General features: G+C 36.3%; 1 protein-coding gene across 1 annotated transcript in view; it reads left to right on the forward strand.

The window, feature by feature from the left end:
* THEMIS (thymocyte selection associated) overlaps positions 1 to 16011 on the forward strand; it is a 210914-nt gene that overhangs the window by 140397 nt on the left and 54506 nt on the right. The gene's annotated exons all lie outside the window — the stretch shown is intronic.

The following is a 16011-nucleotide window of genomic DNA, read 5'->3' on the forward strand; positions in this document are numbered from 1 at the left end:
TGATAAAATGGTGTTGTTTTAAGCTAATAAGTTTTGCAATGATTTCTCATTATATATGGTGAGAAATAACATAGATTAATACTTAGGTCACCAACTATGTGTAAAACATGAGATTACATAGAATAAAAATGAATACATTTGGTAACTGTGATTTTCTCACTTTGAAGTCTAGCTAATCTTAAACCTTTATCTCTAGTTTAAAGCTACACAGCTATTGATATTAGAGTCTTATGCAGTTGTTGCTCTATTAATTATTATTCTTTAAGTTGTTTGTCATCTTTTTTTAAGTTTATAAGCTTTTTATTCAGTGAGAGAATGAGCAGGAGAGTGAGGGCTTTATTTAGGGGAGGAAGAGAAGTCTAGAGGCTATGGCCTGGGAAAGCAATAGAAGATGACCCAAGTCTCTGGGCCCTTGCACCCATGTGGGAGACCTGGAAGAAGCTACTGGCCCCTGGCTTCGGATTGGCGCGGCTCTGGCCATTGCGGCCATCTGGGGAATGAACCAGTGGATGGAAGACCTCTCTCTCTGTCTCTATTTCCCTCTGTAACTCTGACTTTCAAATAAATAAAATAAATCTTTAAAAAAAGAAGATTGATCATGCTGAGTGAAGTAAGCCAGTCCCAAAGGGACAAATACCATATGTTCTCCCTGATCGGTGACAACTGACTGAACACCAAAAAAAGGAAACCTCCTGAAGTGAAATGGACACTATGAGAAACAGTGACTTGATCAGCATGGCCCTGACTGTTGGTGGGCAACTTGGTACGTTGTCCCTCTTGGTAGTTTTTTTGTCTGTTCTGCTTGGTATGACTGGTTTAATTCTGTAGTTAATACACAGTTATTCTTAAGTGTTGAAAATTAACTGAAATGTGATCCCTGTTAAACATAAGAGTGGGAGGAAGACAGGGAAGAGATGTATAATTTGGGACATGCTCAAGCTGACTTGCCCCAAATGGTAGAGTTAGAAACATACCAGGGGATTCCAATTCAATCCCATCAAGGTGGCATGTACCAATGCCATCTCACTAGTCCAAGTGATCAATTTCAGTTCACAATTGATCATAATGAAAGGACTAAGAGTCAAAGGGAGCACATAAACAAGTCTAATACCTGCTAACACTAACCGATAGAATAAATAAAGGGGAGAGTGATCCAACATGGGAAGTGAGATACTCAGCAGACTCATAGAATGGCAGATGTCCTAAACAGCACTCTGGCCTCAGAATCAGCCCTAAAGGCATTCGGATCTGGCTAATAAGCCCGTGAGAGTATTTCAGGCATGGAAAGCCAAGACACTCTGGCAAAAGATCTCTGTGAGTGAGATCCCAGTGGAAAGAACAGGTCATCAAAGAAGGAGGTACCTTTCTCTGAAGGGAGGAGAGAACCTCCACTTTGACTATGACCTTGTCTAAACAAGATAAGAGTCGGAGAACTCACAGGGCTTCCATAGCCTTGGAAACTCATGACTGGAGCATAGGGAGATCACTGATGCCATAGACAGGAGTGTCAATTGGTAAAGTCAACAACAGGAGTCACTGTGCACTTACTCCTCATGTAGGATCTCTGTCCTTAATGTGCAGTGCATTGAGATTTAATGCTATAATGAGTACTCAAACAATATAATTCACTTTGTGTTTCTATGTGGGTGCAAACTGTTGAAATCTTTACTTAATGCATACTAAACTGATCCTCTGTAAAAAAAAAAAAAAAAAAAAAAAAAAAAAAAAAAAAAAAAGAAAGAAAAGAAATTATCAATTCCCAACTTGACTCTAACTGGGATTAAACATGACAGTAGGTCTGCTCTGATTTCATCATCATTTAAAAAAAATCATCTATTATTTTTCACTTTATGTTTCTGTGTGGGAGCAAACTGTTGAAATCCTTACTTAATGTATATTAAGCTGATCTTCTGTATATTAAGATAATCGAAAATGAATCTTGATGTGAATGGAAGGGGAGAGGGAGTGGGAAAGGGGAGGGTTGTGGGTGGGAAGGACGGTATGGGGGGGAAGCCATTGTAATCCATAAGTCGTACTTTGGAAATTTATATTAATTAAATAAAAGTTCAAAAAAAAAAAAAGAAGATTGATACAACAAAGAGAAAGCAAATAACACAATTTAGAAAAGAAAAGGATTTGACTGTATACTTCACCAAAGAAGGTGTTCAGATGGACAATAAATTCATGAAACAATGCTCTGTGTGTTTTTTTTTTTTTATTTATTTGAGAGGCAATAAGAGAGAGCTAGAGTGAGAGAGAGAGAGACAAAGAACTGCCTATAACAGGTTTAGAACAATGTCTGCTGTTGTATTACGGGTAGAGCCAGGATCTGGGTACACAATTCAATCAATGTAAACTATACGGTCATTTTGGAAAACAATATGGTGAGACCTCAGAAATCTGAAAATAAATATACTATATAACCCAACAACTCCACTCCTGGGAATTTATCCAAGGGAACTGAAATCAGAGTATGAAAGTTACCTGTGCCCCCTTGTTTGTAGTAGCTCTATTTACAACTGCTAAGATATGGAATCAACTTAAATATCAATCAACTGACAACTGCATCAAGAAATTATTGTTTATATACACTCTGGAATACAATTCAGCCATAAAGAAGAATGAAATCCTATCTTTTGCAACAAAATGGATGCAACTGGAAATTGTTATACTTAATGAAATAAATTAGTCCCCAAAAGACAAATATCATGTTTTTCCTGATCTGTATTAACTAGTAGAGTCCCGGCCGGTGCCGCTGCTCAATAGGCTAATCCTCCACCTAGCGGCGCCAGCACACCAGGTTCTATTCCCAGTCGGGGCGCCGGATTCTTTCCCGGTTGCCCCTCTTCCAGGCCAGCTTTCTGCTGTGGCCCGGGAAGGCAGTGGAGGATGGCCCAAGTGCTTGGGCCCTGCACCCCATGGGAGATCAGGAGAAGCACCTGGCTCCTGCCTTCGGATCAGCACGGTGCACCGGCCACAGCATGCCAGCCATGGCGGCCATTGGAGGGTGAACCAACGGCAAAAGGAAGACCTTTCTCTTTGTCTCTCTCTCTCTCACTATCCACTCTGCCTGTCAAAAAAAAAAAAAAAAAAAAAAAAAAAAAAAAAAAAAAAAAAAAAAAAAAAAAAAAAAAAAACAAACCAACCAACCAAACTAGTAGAGTCCCAAAAATGTAATGTCCAGGAGTGAAATTTACATTTGAGATTTGATGATTGTTTACAGCCCCTATCTCTACTGTTGTGGAAGAAGGATTTTTCTTCTTACTATTTTTGAACTCTTTACTTAGTGTAGGGTTAATATTATAAGTATAAAGTAAATAGAAAGCTGATCATTGTGAAAATGAAGAGAGGGAATAAGAGAGTCAGGAGGAGGAAGGGTGGGGATGTGGGTAAGAGAGAGGCTAGGGTGGGCTATATCACTGTGTTCCTATATCTGTATATATGAAATTCATGAAATGTGTATACCTTCAATAATATAAAAAGGTTGATTTTTTTTCAGAGTTAAATGACAGTGTAAGCCATTTGTAGATTTTGGCAGGGCAGGACATACCAGATGTCATATATGTGATGAAAATATCCATAATCTTCCTGTTATCATGAGAAAGATCTTTTTAAAATCCTTTACTGGAATTTTAGACTTTAAGGGTTTATTGGTCACAGAAAAACATATGATTCTAAAAAATACATAACACATTTTAAGCTCTCAGAATGTTTTTTAACCATGTTCTACTTTTAATGGTAAAAATGGGATGAGGTTCAAACATACTCTAAAAATGTAAGTTCTTCTTTAGGAAGTTTCTGATGTTGGATCTTGGTATGCTAGCCATGATGAAGTATATCAGGAGTGTGCATAATGATCAGAGACAGTGACTCTTTAATAGATTGGTACTCTAAACACTTTCTGATGGCTATTGATGCTTTTACATTAGCAAAATTATATGAAACTATTATATAAAGCTATGCTCTGTCTCACTTCCCAAGGAATTACATTCCAGGCCAACGTTCTATTCTAGCAGTAAAATTTTGGGATTATCTCTAGCTCATAATTGTTTTGCTTTTCTCAGAATCTTGTAAAAAAGTTATTTGAGGGGTTTAGGTACTTGGTTTGAGTCACTATACCTTTATATGCAGAAGGATATTAAATTCTGGAACATATCCAGTGCTGTCATGTTGATTTAAAATAATTTCAATTGTATGCTAAGTAGGTAACAGCTGACAGAGTCATGAGAAAACTAATAAACAAATTTGAACTTCTCATCCTCTTATAGAAGACTGAGTTTTCTGCCCCTTTCAGTGAGCTACATAAATAAAATATTTGGACCACTAAATCATTCACCAGAACTTTGTACATTTTGAGAATTCTATGGAAGTGTAAACATAATGGCATTGCCTTGTACTGCTGTCTCCAGAAAGGAGTTGTATGAGTTAGAATCTGTTGGCAAACATGCTTGTTGAAAAGGAGGAGAATGTAGTTTTTGGAATGATAGAAACAAGAATATATTTGATTAATTCTGGCTATAGAAAAATGAGGCATCACATTCAAGCTTCTTTTTCAGAGATTGATGTTCTATTAATGAAATTAGGAAAGACACTTTACTAGTTCAGATACAAGAGCTCCTTTTTAACATTAAATGGGTTTCTTTCTAAATAGGGGTAAATGAACTTGTCTCTCTCAATGTATGTTGAGGAGAAATATACAAGGAACAGAAAATTTATAGAAATACAAATCGGTAAACAAAAAACATGATTTAATCTCACTAAAATTCAAGAATAAGCAAGATTTAATATGTGATATTTTTAAAACTCCAATGGGCAAAAGAGAAAGAAAATTAGAATCAGAGAGTTTTGAGGAAGCAGATTCTCTTTGGTCATATATTTATGCTTTTTGACCCAGTAATTCCCCTGGACATTATCTTAGAAAATCCTCCTATAAGTCTAATAATTGTTGCAATGTTTCAAATAATGAACACGTGGAAGCTAGACATCTAATAGTAGGAGAATGAGTGTATAATCTAGGGAAACCTATATGATGAAGCATTTTAAATGAGATATATATATATATATATTGAAACAGATATCTTTTAATTAAGTGAAAAAATAAAGTTGTAATGCAAAATACACAGTATTTTTCCATTTATTAAAAAATCACAAGACAAAATTATACTTGTACATATGAATATAAATATTGAATGCAGTTTATATATATAAAATGATGTAATAAGGGCTATGAGTATATTAGTCTTGTAATCATAGAAAAAATAAGAGGTGCAACTTAAAAAAAAGCCCATCTTTGCTTTTGAACTAAACATAAGTCAACTCTAAATAATTGCTTTCATACTTCTAACTTCCAAGATGAGGTTAGTATTTGCTATAGGTTATAAAAATTATTTTTAGGGTTCTTTAACAGAGCAGAAATAAAACTATCTTCATCCAGAACAATAAGCGTGATTGGCAGTAGAGAGAAATGTTTGAGTGTATGATCTTTGTGACTTTGAGCATGTTGCTTCACTTCTGTGCCCCTTTCTTCACCTGTAAAACAAAGAAATGTTGTCTGTCAAGGTCCTGGAGGAAAGCAAAGAACATACTGTAGGATAACACATGATACACAGCAAAGCACAAAATAGGCTCTCAAAACTTGGTATGTACTTTCATTTATTCACAATGAACGCAATCCCAAAAGTTAAACTTTAACCACCAATTAGAATATCATGAAGAAAGTCAAGAAGCACTAATTCCAATGACTTGTACAATTTAATGGGATCCTTAAAAATGTTAGTTTTATTTCAGTCCACTTCTTTCCTCTATTAAACTTTTCATTTGGAGTTCAGATTTCAGAAATAGTGTAATTGTCTCAAATGCAATTAATATTTTCATTTCCCTGAACAGCCAAAACTTGACCAGAGTTCAAGGAGCCACCTAGCAACAGAAGTTTGCAAAGCGAGCATTGCCATCTGATGATGTGTTTGAAATGCTGTGACATTTGCATTTTAGATTGAACTCAGTATTGCATTGTTTCAGGTTGAAATATTCTTCCAGATTTGGCCATGTGATAAGCAAGAAAGACTGAATATGTTCCTTGGGAGCCAAAGCCAGGGTTGTCAAAATGATTAAAACCTGTTGGTAGAAAGCAAAGCCAATGTGAATAAAAGCTTATTTGGTTAAGGGGGTGGGCTCCCCTCTAATGACCTAACTATATATAATTGCTTCCAGAAACCCCATCTCTAAACAATTGGACTAACATTCTGTTCTGTCAGTATCTTTAATATTTTTTTAACTTTTATTTAGTAAATATAAATTTCCAAAGTACAGCTTATGGATTACAATGGCTTCCCCCCAATAACGTCCCTCCCACCTGAAACCCTCCCCTTTCCCACTCCTTCTCCCCTTCCATTCACATCAAGATTCATTTTCGATTCTCTTTAAATACAGATGATCAATTTAGCATATATTAAGTAAAGCTTTCAATAGTTTGCACCCACACAGAAACACAAAGTGAAAAATACTGTTTGAGTACTAGTTATAGCATTAATTCACAATGTATAGCACATTAAGGATAGAGATCCTATATGAGGAGTAAGTGCACAGTGACTCCTGTTGTTGACTTAACAAATTGACACTCTTGTTTATGGCATCAGTAATCTCCCTAGGCTCTTGTCATGAGTTGCCAAGGCTATGGAAGCCTTTTGAGTTCGCTGACTTTGATCTTATTCCGACAGGGTCATAGACAAAGTGGAAGTTCTCTCCTCCCTTCAGAGAAAGGTACCTCCTTCTTTGATGGCCCAATTCTTCCCACTGGGATCTCACTCACAGAGATCTTTCATTTAGGTCTTCTTCTTCTTTTTTTTTTTTTTTTTTCCAGAGTGTCTTGGCTTTCCATGCCTGAAATACTCTCATGGGCTCTTCAGCCAGATCTGCATGCCTTAAGGGCTGATTCTGAGGCCAGAGTGCTGTTTAGGACATCTGCCATTCTATGAGTCTGCTGTGTACCCCGCTTCCCATGATGGACTGTTCTCTCCCTTTTTGATTCTATCAGTTAGTATTCGCAGACACTAGTCTTGTTTGTGTGATCCCTTTGATTCTTAGACCTATCAGTGTGATCAATTGTGAACTGAAATTGATCACCTGGACTAGTGAGATTGCTTTGGTACATGCCACCTTGATGGGATTGTATTGGAATCCCCTGGCACGTTTCTAACTCCACCATTTGGGGCAAGTCAGCTTGAGCATGTCCCAAATTGTATATCTCTTCCCTCTCTTATTCCCACTCTTATATTTAACAGGGATCACTTTTCAGTTAAATTTGAACACCTAAGAATAATTGTGTGTTAATTAGAGTGTTCAACCAATAGTATTAAGTAGAACAAAAAAAAAGCTAAAAGAGAAAAAGTATTAAATTGTACATCAACCTTATCTTTAATATTAAGCAGTTATAACAATAGTAAGAATAGTAAGTTCCTAGTAAGACTTTCAGAGTAAACTCATTGATTAATATAGGGAAAAAAGTCATATCTAGACTGTAGCACTTCATAGATTTTGTTTAGGGACATTTAAAAAAATTTTTTTCAAAACTGTTAAATTCCTTTTCTAAATAATCTGAATACCTAAATAGTTCAGCTAATTGTGTTGTGTGATTTAATAACCTGAATTAAAAATTAGAACTCATACCATTTGAAGGTTTCCTTCACATTTTGCATTTATTACTTTATAATATATATTTCTTTTGTCTTTTTGGAGAAAAAAGTAACATATTCTAGAATGAAGCATTGATTAGCATCTCTATTCTATTGTTTTATTTGCAAAGTATGCCTTCTTTTTTGGTGAGCTAACTTTTCCTCAGAGAGCAAAACTGATGATGAGGCAAAAATATTTTTTTCTTTGAAGTCAAAAGGAACAGTTTGCTGGGTAGACAGAGGCAAGGGCAGTGAAATGTGCCTGGAGTGGTTTAAGAATCCAAAAACAGCATGTGAGTTAGTTAGAATGGTTGAAAGATGATTCCTTGGAATACAAATAATGCTACTTAACACTTACTTTACTCTGAAAGTACAGTAAATGAAGGAAGCTTTATATTCTACTAATTTATAATCTGTGGGTGAAAAAACTGTTAAATATCTAGGCTAAACAGAATTATTGTGCGTTGGAATGCATGTGTATACTGTCGTTGAGAGAAGAGACTGAAAGAAGAAAGAGGAAGAATATTGGGGTACTATCATGAAACATCAATAAATATATTAGTTATTTAGTTATTTTATCAGATCTGCTTAACATATTTACATTTTACTTACCTTAGAATGGGAATTCTCTTGTTTATGGAAGTAGAATAGAAGAGGCTGACTCTGTGTCTACCAACGAAATATTTTTACCAAATGTATCATTGTTAAATATGTTTTAAAAATAAAGATTTCCATGGGGCAGGTGTTGTGGTGAACCTGGTAAAGCCACTGCCTCCAACACTGTCATCATATGTAGGTGCTTGTTTGTGTCCCAGCTGCTCCTCTTCCAATCCAGTTCTCTGCTAATGGCCTGGAAAAACACAGCAGAAGATGGTCAAGTGTTTGACCTCTGCCACCCTTATGGGTGACTCTGATGGAGCTCCTGGCTCCTGCCTATGGCTTGGCTCAGCCCTAGCCATTAGAACCACTTAGGGTACAGATTTTCTCTCTCTTTCTTTTGCTCTCTCTCTCTCTCTCTCTCTCTCTCCCTTTCTCTCTTAAACTCTGACTTTCAATATAAAATGAAATAAATTAAATAAATCTTTAAAAAAATTTTAAAAATTTCTAAATGCTGCTTAATAGTTCATGGTACATATTGCATTCAATAAAATGGTTAGTTACTGCATCAAAGAAAACCTAGCAAATCTATATTGGAATATTTGACATTCACTTTTAGAAATCCTGATACGAATCATGATAAAGATAAAAATGGTTATTAAAGGAGCTATGACTGCAATGAAAGGGTAAATTGATTATGATTCAGAAGATATTAGAATTTAAATATTGGCCAGTGCTGCTGCTCACTAGGCTAATCCTCCGCCTGCAGCACTGGCACACTGGGTTCTAGTCCTGGTCGGGGCACCGGATTCTGTCCCAATTGCTCCTCTTCCAGTTCAGCTCTCTGCTGTGGCCCGGGAAGGCAGTGGAGGATGGCCCAAGTGCTTGAGCCCAGCACCTGCATGGGAGACCAGGAGGAAGCACCTGGCTCCTGGCTTCGGATCGGTGCAGCACCAGGCGTAGTGGCCATTTTGGGGGGTGATCCAATGGAAGGAAGACCTTTCGCTCTGTCTCTCTCTCGCACTGTCTAACTCTATCTGTCAAAAAAAAAAAGAATTTAAATATCAAGGTGCTATGGATACAGAATATTCAAGAGTGACTTCAAATATATGCCACAAATGGAAAGTCATGGACATTGGTTCTGTCAGTTTTGGATGCTACATTTTTTTCTATTTGCTTTTATGTCAAACATTAGCCACTGGATAAGGCCTTACTCTAGGTCAAGTGTCAATAAGTATTGATATAAGAGTAATTTCATATTATTTCAAGGAATGTTCTGTTGGTGTGCTAGCATTAAATATATTCAGTACAATGAAATTTTGATTAAATGGCATGAGAAGTAGTTCCTTACATTTAGAATTACAAAATTCATTCAATGTTTACACTCTTTAGGTGTAGTATTTGTAATTTACCCTGACTGAAATTGAATCTCTGATGCTCCAATGCTAGCAAACTGGTCAGCAAACTATCCATTTTTCCTCATTGACAATCCATCACCCTGGGCTTTCATTGTTTTCTCTTTATCTTCTATACAGTCAAATCCATGATATGATGAAAACTTTGTGTGTTTTTGAAATACTTTGTAGAAAATAGCCAACTGATAAAGTTGGTGAGTAATAAAGAAACCTAAAAAAGTAGGAATTCTTATCCCTGAAATAGCTTTAAACATGGTTAAAGCTTTGTGTTTGTGGAACCGCTGAGAGTCAGAAGAGACAACTTAAATTTTTTTCCATTCTGTATTACTGAATTTTTAAGGAAGAAATTATGTGCTGTAACAGTATTTTTGACTGAGAATTCTTGAAAGTTTCAGGGAGTACCCTTGAAAATGCAAGGGTCTCCTGTAACAGGATTTGATTTATGGAACCCTCATATGTTGCTGTGGGCTTGTTCTGAGAGGAGAAGTGTGGTGGGGGCAAGAGGCACGGGGTCACGACACAGACACTGGGAGTCAGGTGAAAGTGGGCTAGAGGCAAGCAGCTCACAGACTCATTTATTTCAGTTGGTGCAGCAGGTTATATAGCCAAGGCAGTCAATCCAGTCAAGGGGCAGTTTATGCCATAACCAATCACTGCCTATTGCCAGGTGGGTTCTGAAGCCATTCCTGAGTAACTGACGCTTGCTTGCCAGCACCATCTTGGCATGGCCTTCTCATTCTACAACACTCATGGTTTATGTGAAGCTTTGAAATTCACAATTATTGAGGTTTCCTTTGATGGTGGCCTATATAAATGGAGGTGTCATGACAAAATGAAGCATAAACTCCTACTGCAGTTGGGAAATTTTAATTTTATGATAATGTGGAAAAAGAGAAAGAATGAAATGTAAAATATTTGCATTAATCTCATCAAGAAAGGCAGAGTTAAAGCAACTTCTGAAGATTTAAGATTAAAATAAAAAAATTTTAAAAATAAGTTAATAACACACATAAAAAATCCCAAAAACTCTAATGATAGCAAGAGAAGAGTAATGGGAGATTAATACACAAGCTGTTATTGAGCCTCAGGGTGACTACCAATGATGAGCCCTGCCTTACAGTATTGACAGCCTTCAACCAATTGTCTGTGCTCAATGTTTTGCCAAGTGCATTATCTGGGGGAAAAGGGTGTGTGTGAAATAGTGAACAGAGGGGTAGTTGTGGACTAGAGCCCCATTCAGACCCTTTTGAGGCTATGATAGTTCTGTGTACCCTCAAGCAGTAGTTTCTTTTATAGTTGAATTTAGAGATCATAGGATTCTCCTGCACACACATGCTTGATAATCATTTTTTAAAAGTTAAAAAAACTTTGAATTTATTTGAGAGGTAGATTTACAGACAGAGAGAGGAAGAGACAGAAAGAGAGGTCTTCCATCCACTAATTCACTCCCCAAATGGTTGCAATGGCTGGAGCTGTGCCAATCTGAAGCCAGGAGCCAGGAGCTTCTTCTGGGTCTTCATGTGCGTACAGGGGCCCAAGGACTTGGACCATCTTCTACTGCTTTCCCAGGCCATAGCAGAGAGGGGAATTAGAAGAGGAGCAGGTGGGACATGAACTGGCATCCATATGGGATTCTGACACCTCAGACAGAGGCTTAGCCTAGGCCATAGAGTCAACCCCAATCACTTTTCTTTTAATGTGTCTACCTCAAATTAAGGGGAAAATAGGGGAATTAAAAAACCTCAAGTTTGCAAACCAACAAAAAGAAAAGAGAAGCTATGTTTTGGTAAATCACTGTGAGAAAATATGTAGGAAATGAGTTTGGTTTTTTGCCTCTATTTACTTCCTACTGATAGAGACTTAATAATAAATAATAAGTGGGATAAAGCATGAATAATGCCAGGTGCCTAGTGAGCACTCAGTAAATGTTACCAATCATAAAGGTTCTTGTTGCTGATTTTATGATACAAATTATCTTGCACATTTCCCTGTTTTTTTTTTTTTTTTCTAAACTGGTAATAGATACTATTGGGATCTCATTTATTTCTTCCTCAATTATACCTAATGAAGCCAGTTATTAATAAAGTATAAGATTTGTCCATTATGTCCCTTTCAGAATTATCTGTCTATACTAATAGAAAGTGAGCCATAAATGCAAATCTTACATATATTTTAATAAAAATTTTTCTAGTAACCATATTAATTTTAGTTATGTATTTTAGCCAAATATTTACAAATACTATCACTTTCACTGCTTTCTATGTAATCAGTGTAGAATTGATGGAGATCATTTATTCCTTTTTTGAAAATATACTTGGATAATTTATTAAGAAGTCAATGTGGATGTGTTTATGCCACATGATTCCATTTAATTTAGTATTGCTGGCAAAAAAATAATACATGAAATTGGGCAAAATGCCAGTGAAAATACTCTTAAGTTTGAAAAATCTTGTGTGTATATTTCATTTGCACATGCCTCAGTTCAGACTAGTTACATTTGAAGCATCAACTGCTATACAAGGCTGCTAATTGAATATTGGACAGTGAAGAACTATACAGAGAATGAACCTCAAGGTAAACACAGACATCTCTAAATATGCACTTTCAATCCTTTGCAAGTAGTTGAGGGGATTTGTTCTTGGGACAGGATAAGTAAGGAGAGATGCAAAACTAAACAAGTGCCTTTATTTTCAAATAAAGTGCTTTTGTTTTTTAATGTATTTTCATAATATACTCTTAAGCAAAAAGCTGTCTTTGCTCAGAAACACCTTATACAGCCATCAATTCTTTCATGTACTCAAAACTAGCTTTTGTTTATGAACATGTGAATTAGTTTATCTAGTCACAACCACAAATCAAACCTCAATTTGTAATATCCAGTGTGATAAAGTATTTCAAAGCATTCTGTAAACTAAAAACATGAAGTAAATACATGTAAAGGGGCAAGAACCTTTTAGTCATCTAGAAAGTTCATTGATGAGACCACTTCAATTGAAACAATAATGTGCTTCCTTTCTTTGTTAAATGGATTTTCCCTTTAGAAATTACCAATGGAAATCAGGCAAATTCATCTCTCTCTCTAAATGTTCCATATCTGTTCAGAATTAAAGTTCTATGGGAACTTTACAGAAACTTCCATGAGGAAGTATTATTAAGATATAAAAGAATATTATTTTATCTTTAATTGTAAATATTTATTTCCTTCTTTTCTTTTCTAAAAAAAAGGCAATAATCATTTTTTGTTAATGTACTAACGATTCTTTTTGCTACAAAAGTCACACCTGGCAGAAATGTTCCAATGAAACAATTCTGAATGTAAAATATTGTACACACCAATGGGAAAAACAAATCCAAGATTAACTGTGGTATATTTCTATTAGGATATAGATGCTTGGACTATGGAGCAGGGACATTTGAGAGCTGAAAGTGATGTGACTGTTTCTTCATAAAATCTAAGCCATGAGGCAGACTGCTGAAATTCTTTTTTGGAATTAATTTGAATAGCATATTCAAATTGTAGAAAATACACTATCACTCTGGGTTTTATTTTTTCAGCTGAAGAAAGTAGCTGTCATATTAGTAAATGGTGACTAATTAATGAAAATTTCTAGACGGTCCAGTTGAATGACAATTAGCAGCGTTGGAGGTAAAAAATCAAAAGCTTCATGTAAAAGTGCGAAATGCTTTCTGAAATGTTTTGTATACTGATCAGTCTCATTGCTTTATTTTTGTTATCATTTTGTCAAAAGCAGCCATTAGAAGCAATGAGCATACACCCATCTTGAATAAAATTGAAATTGGTCATGGACGCTTTCTGTGAGAAACTGTCATACAACAGTTTCCACCTTTGGTGCTGCTGCAGAAGTTAAATTTATTAGTAATAACCTTAGGTACAGTTTGTCCATCATTTTATAGTTGCATTTCTGGCATTGATCTACAAGTTAATGAGATATTTGTGTACTGCCTTTTTAACTGACAGCAGCTCTGTACAATTGTACTTAACAAAGCTATACAAATGAGTACTTGCTTTCATATTCATATTTGTACTTGTAGATTTTTAGAAAGTCAAATTAAATAGTATTGAAATGAAATTATTTTAAAAGAGAGCATGATAATAAAAGCCATTTTTTAATGAAAAGAGAAGGATTATTTAATGACATACCTTGATTCTATACCATGGATTTTTTCTGTCCTTGGATATGTTAGTGTTGAATATTGATTGAAAAAATATAACACAGGCCGGCACTGCGGCTCACTTGGCTAATCCTCCACCTGCGGCGCCAGCACCCTGGGTTCTAGTCCCGGTTGGGGTGCTGGATTCTGTCCTGGTTGTTCCTCTTCCAGTCCAGCTCTCTGCTGTGGCCCGGGAAGGCAGTGGAGGATGACCCGAGTCCTTGTGCCCTGCACCCACATGGAAGACCAGAAGGAAACGCCTGGCTCCTGGCTTCCAATCGGCACAGTGTGCCGGCTGCAGCACACTGGCTGTAGTGGCCATTTATTTGGGGGGTGAACCAACGGAAAGGAAGACCTTTCTCTTTGTCTCTGTCTCTCTCACTGTCTAAATCTGCCTGTCAAAAAAAGAAAAACGAAAAAATATAACACAGAAACTGATATTATTGCTATCTTCTGTTGCTTTGATTTGGACATTTGTGGAAAATGTCCATAAAATACACAACTGAAAGTTTTTATAAGTTGATACCAAAATAAAAAAAAATCATTAAAAACCCGTTTCTTGATATGCCAGATGGTTTCCTTCTGCACAGTGATGGAGAAAAAGTATATATTAGATAAAAATGCGGAATGCTAAACAATTTATTGGAAATCATACAATTCCTGTTTGACCTTTCTGTTGCTTTCTCAGTGGAATCCAAAACTTACTTAGATCAGGAAGCCAAACTAACCAGTCCCTTATAAGAACATTTAATTTAAAAAGTGTCTAAGTACTTTTTAGTTAGGCATTTTTACCTATCATAAGCTGTAACCACAAACTGTGTCCCCTGAATCTAAAGGGTTGTGATGTTGCTAGTATCAGATACAGTGTTGGATCATGTGTTCCTGGAACATATGTGTTCTATAGACTCAACAATTCTAGTGTAAAAAGGTCTTGCATATGAACAGACCAATATTTTCCTTTACAAAATTTATTACTAAATTAATGAGCAATCATATAGATTATGTTTTTTTTTTTTTTAAAGCAATGTGTATGGCTTAGCCTCCTGCCACCCATGTAGGAACCTGGATGGAACTGGCCATTGTAACCATATGTGGAGTGATCCAGCAGATGGAAGATCTCTCTTTCTCTCTCTCTCTCTAACTCTGCCTTTAAAATAAAATAAATAAATCTATCTTTTAAAAAGAATCGTGGAATAGAGATATAGAAAGAATCTGGGCTGATGGTGCTGTCATTGGGCCACAGCATACTGATATGGGGAATACCCACTTCACTACTTTTCCAAAAGAATTATGTACTCAATGGCAGTTAGCTTGGAAATCTTACTTGAATTACAACTATAATGTATACATTCTCTTTTCCCTTTTCACATTTAATCTTATGAGGGACATACATACACCCATGATTATAAAGCAAATATACCTTCCTTTCCTCTTGCATTCTAATAGAAGACAATTGCAGATTTTGCAATTAATTAGTGTGTCTATTAAATTCAATAGATAAACAGCATATGCTTGAAATGTCAAGAAACTGGCCTTGAGATAGCCAGCTGAAGTTGCAAAGTATTCTCTCCCATCCAGGTCAGCATGACTAGAAGATTGGATTTGTATGACTGTGGGATGTAAGTAACTACGTGACCTTGACCAGCCTCTTACCACGTGGCCAGAGGCCAAGATGCACCTGCCCTGACTCTTGTTCCCCTTGTTCCTGACTCCCCTTAACCACCCATATGGTCCCTTCAAAATCCTTCCTGCTAATTTGAGATTTGAGAAAAATGCTTTTGAGACTGAGCATGTCTGCTTCACCCCCAGCCCCATAGCTGTTCTCTTGAATAAACCTACTGCTTTGCCTAGCACTTACATCTCATGATTTCGCTCATTAGTGGCAGCTAGCCCAGGCCTACTTTTAATAATATCAATGTTAGAGTTCAGTTATATTAAAGTAGTGGTAGTGGAAGAGTTTGGACGCCTAGCTACATAGTTGAGAAGGCCTTTGTAGAAAAATTCTCCAAAGCTCTTCACTCAACTATAGGAATGCAACTCTTTTATGTATTAGGATTGCTTCTATCCTTCATGCTTTGTACTTCTCTCCACTTTCTCACTCCTCAAATACCTGCAACAGACAACTTCATCTGGTCTCCAAAGTGGGTGGCAGAGAC

This window comes from Oryctolagus cuniculus, chromosome 5, assembly GCF_964237555.1.
Source record: "Oryctolagus cuniculus chromosome 5, mOryCun1.1, whole genome shotgun sequence".
In the NCBI taxonomy this organism is placed as follows: Eukaryota; Metazoa; Chordata; class Mammalia; order Lagomorpha; family Leporidae; genus Oryctolagus; species Oryctolagus cuniculus.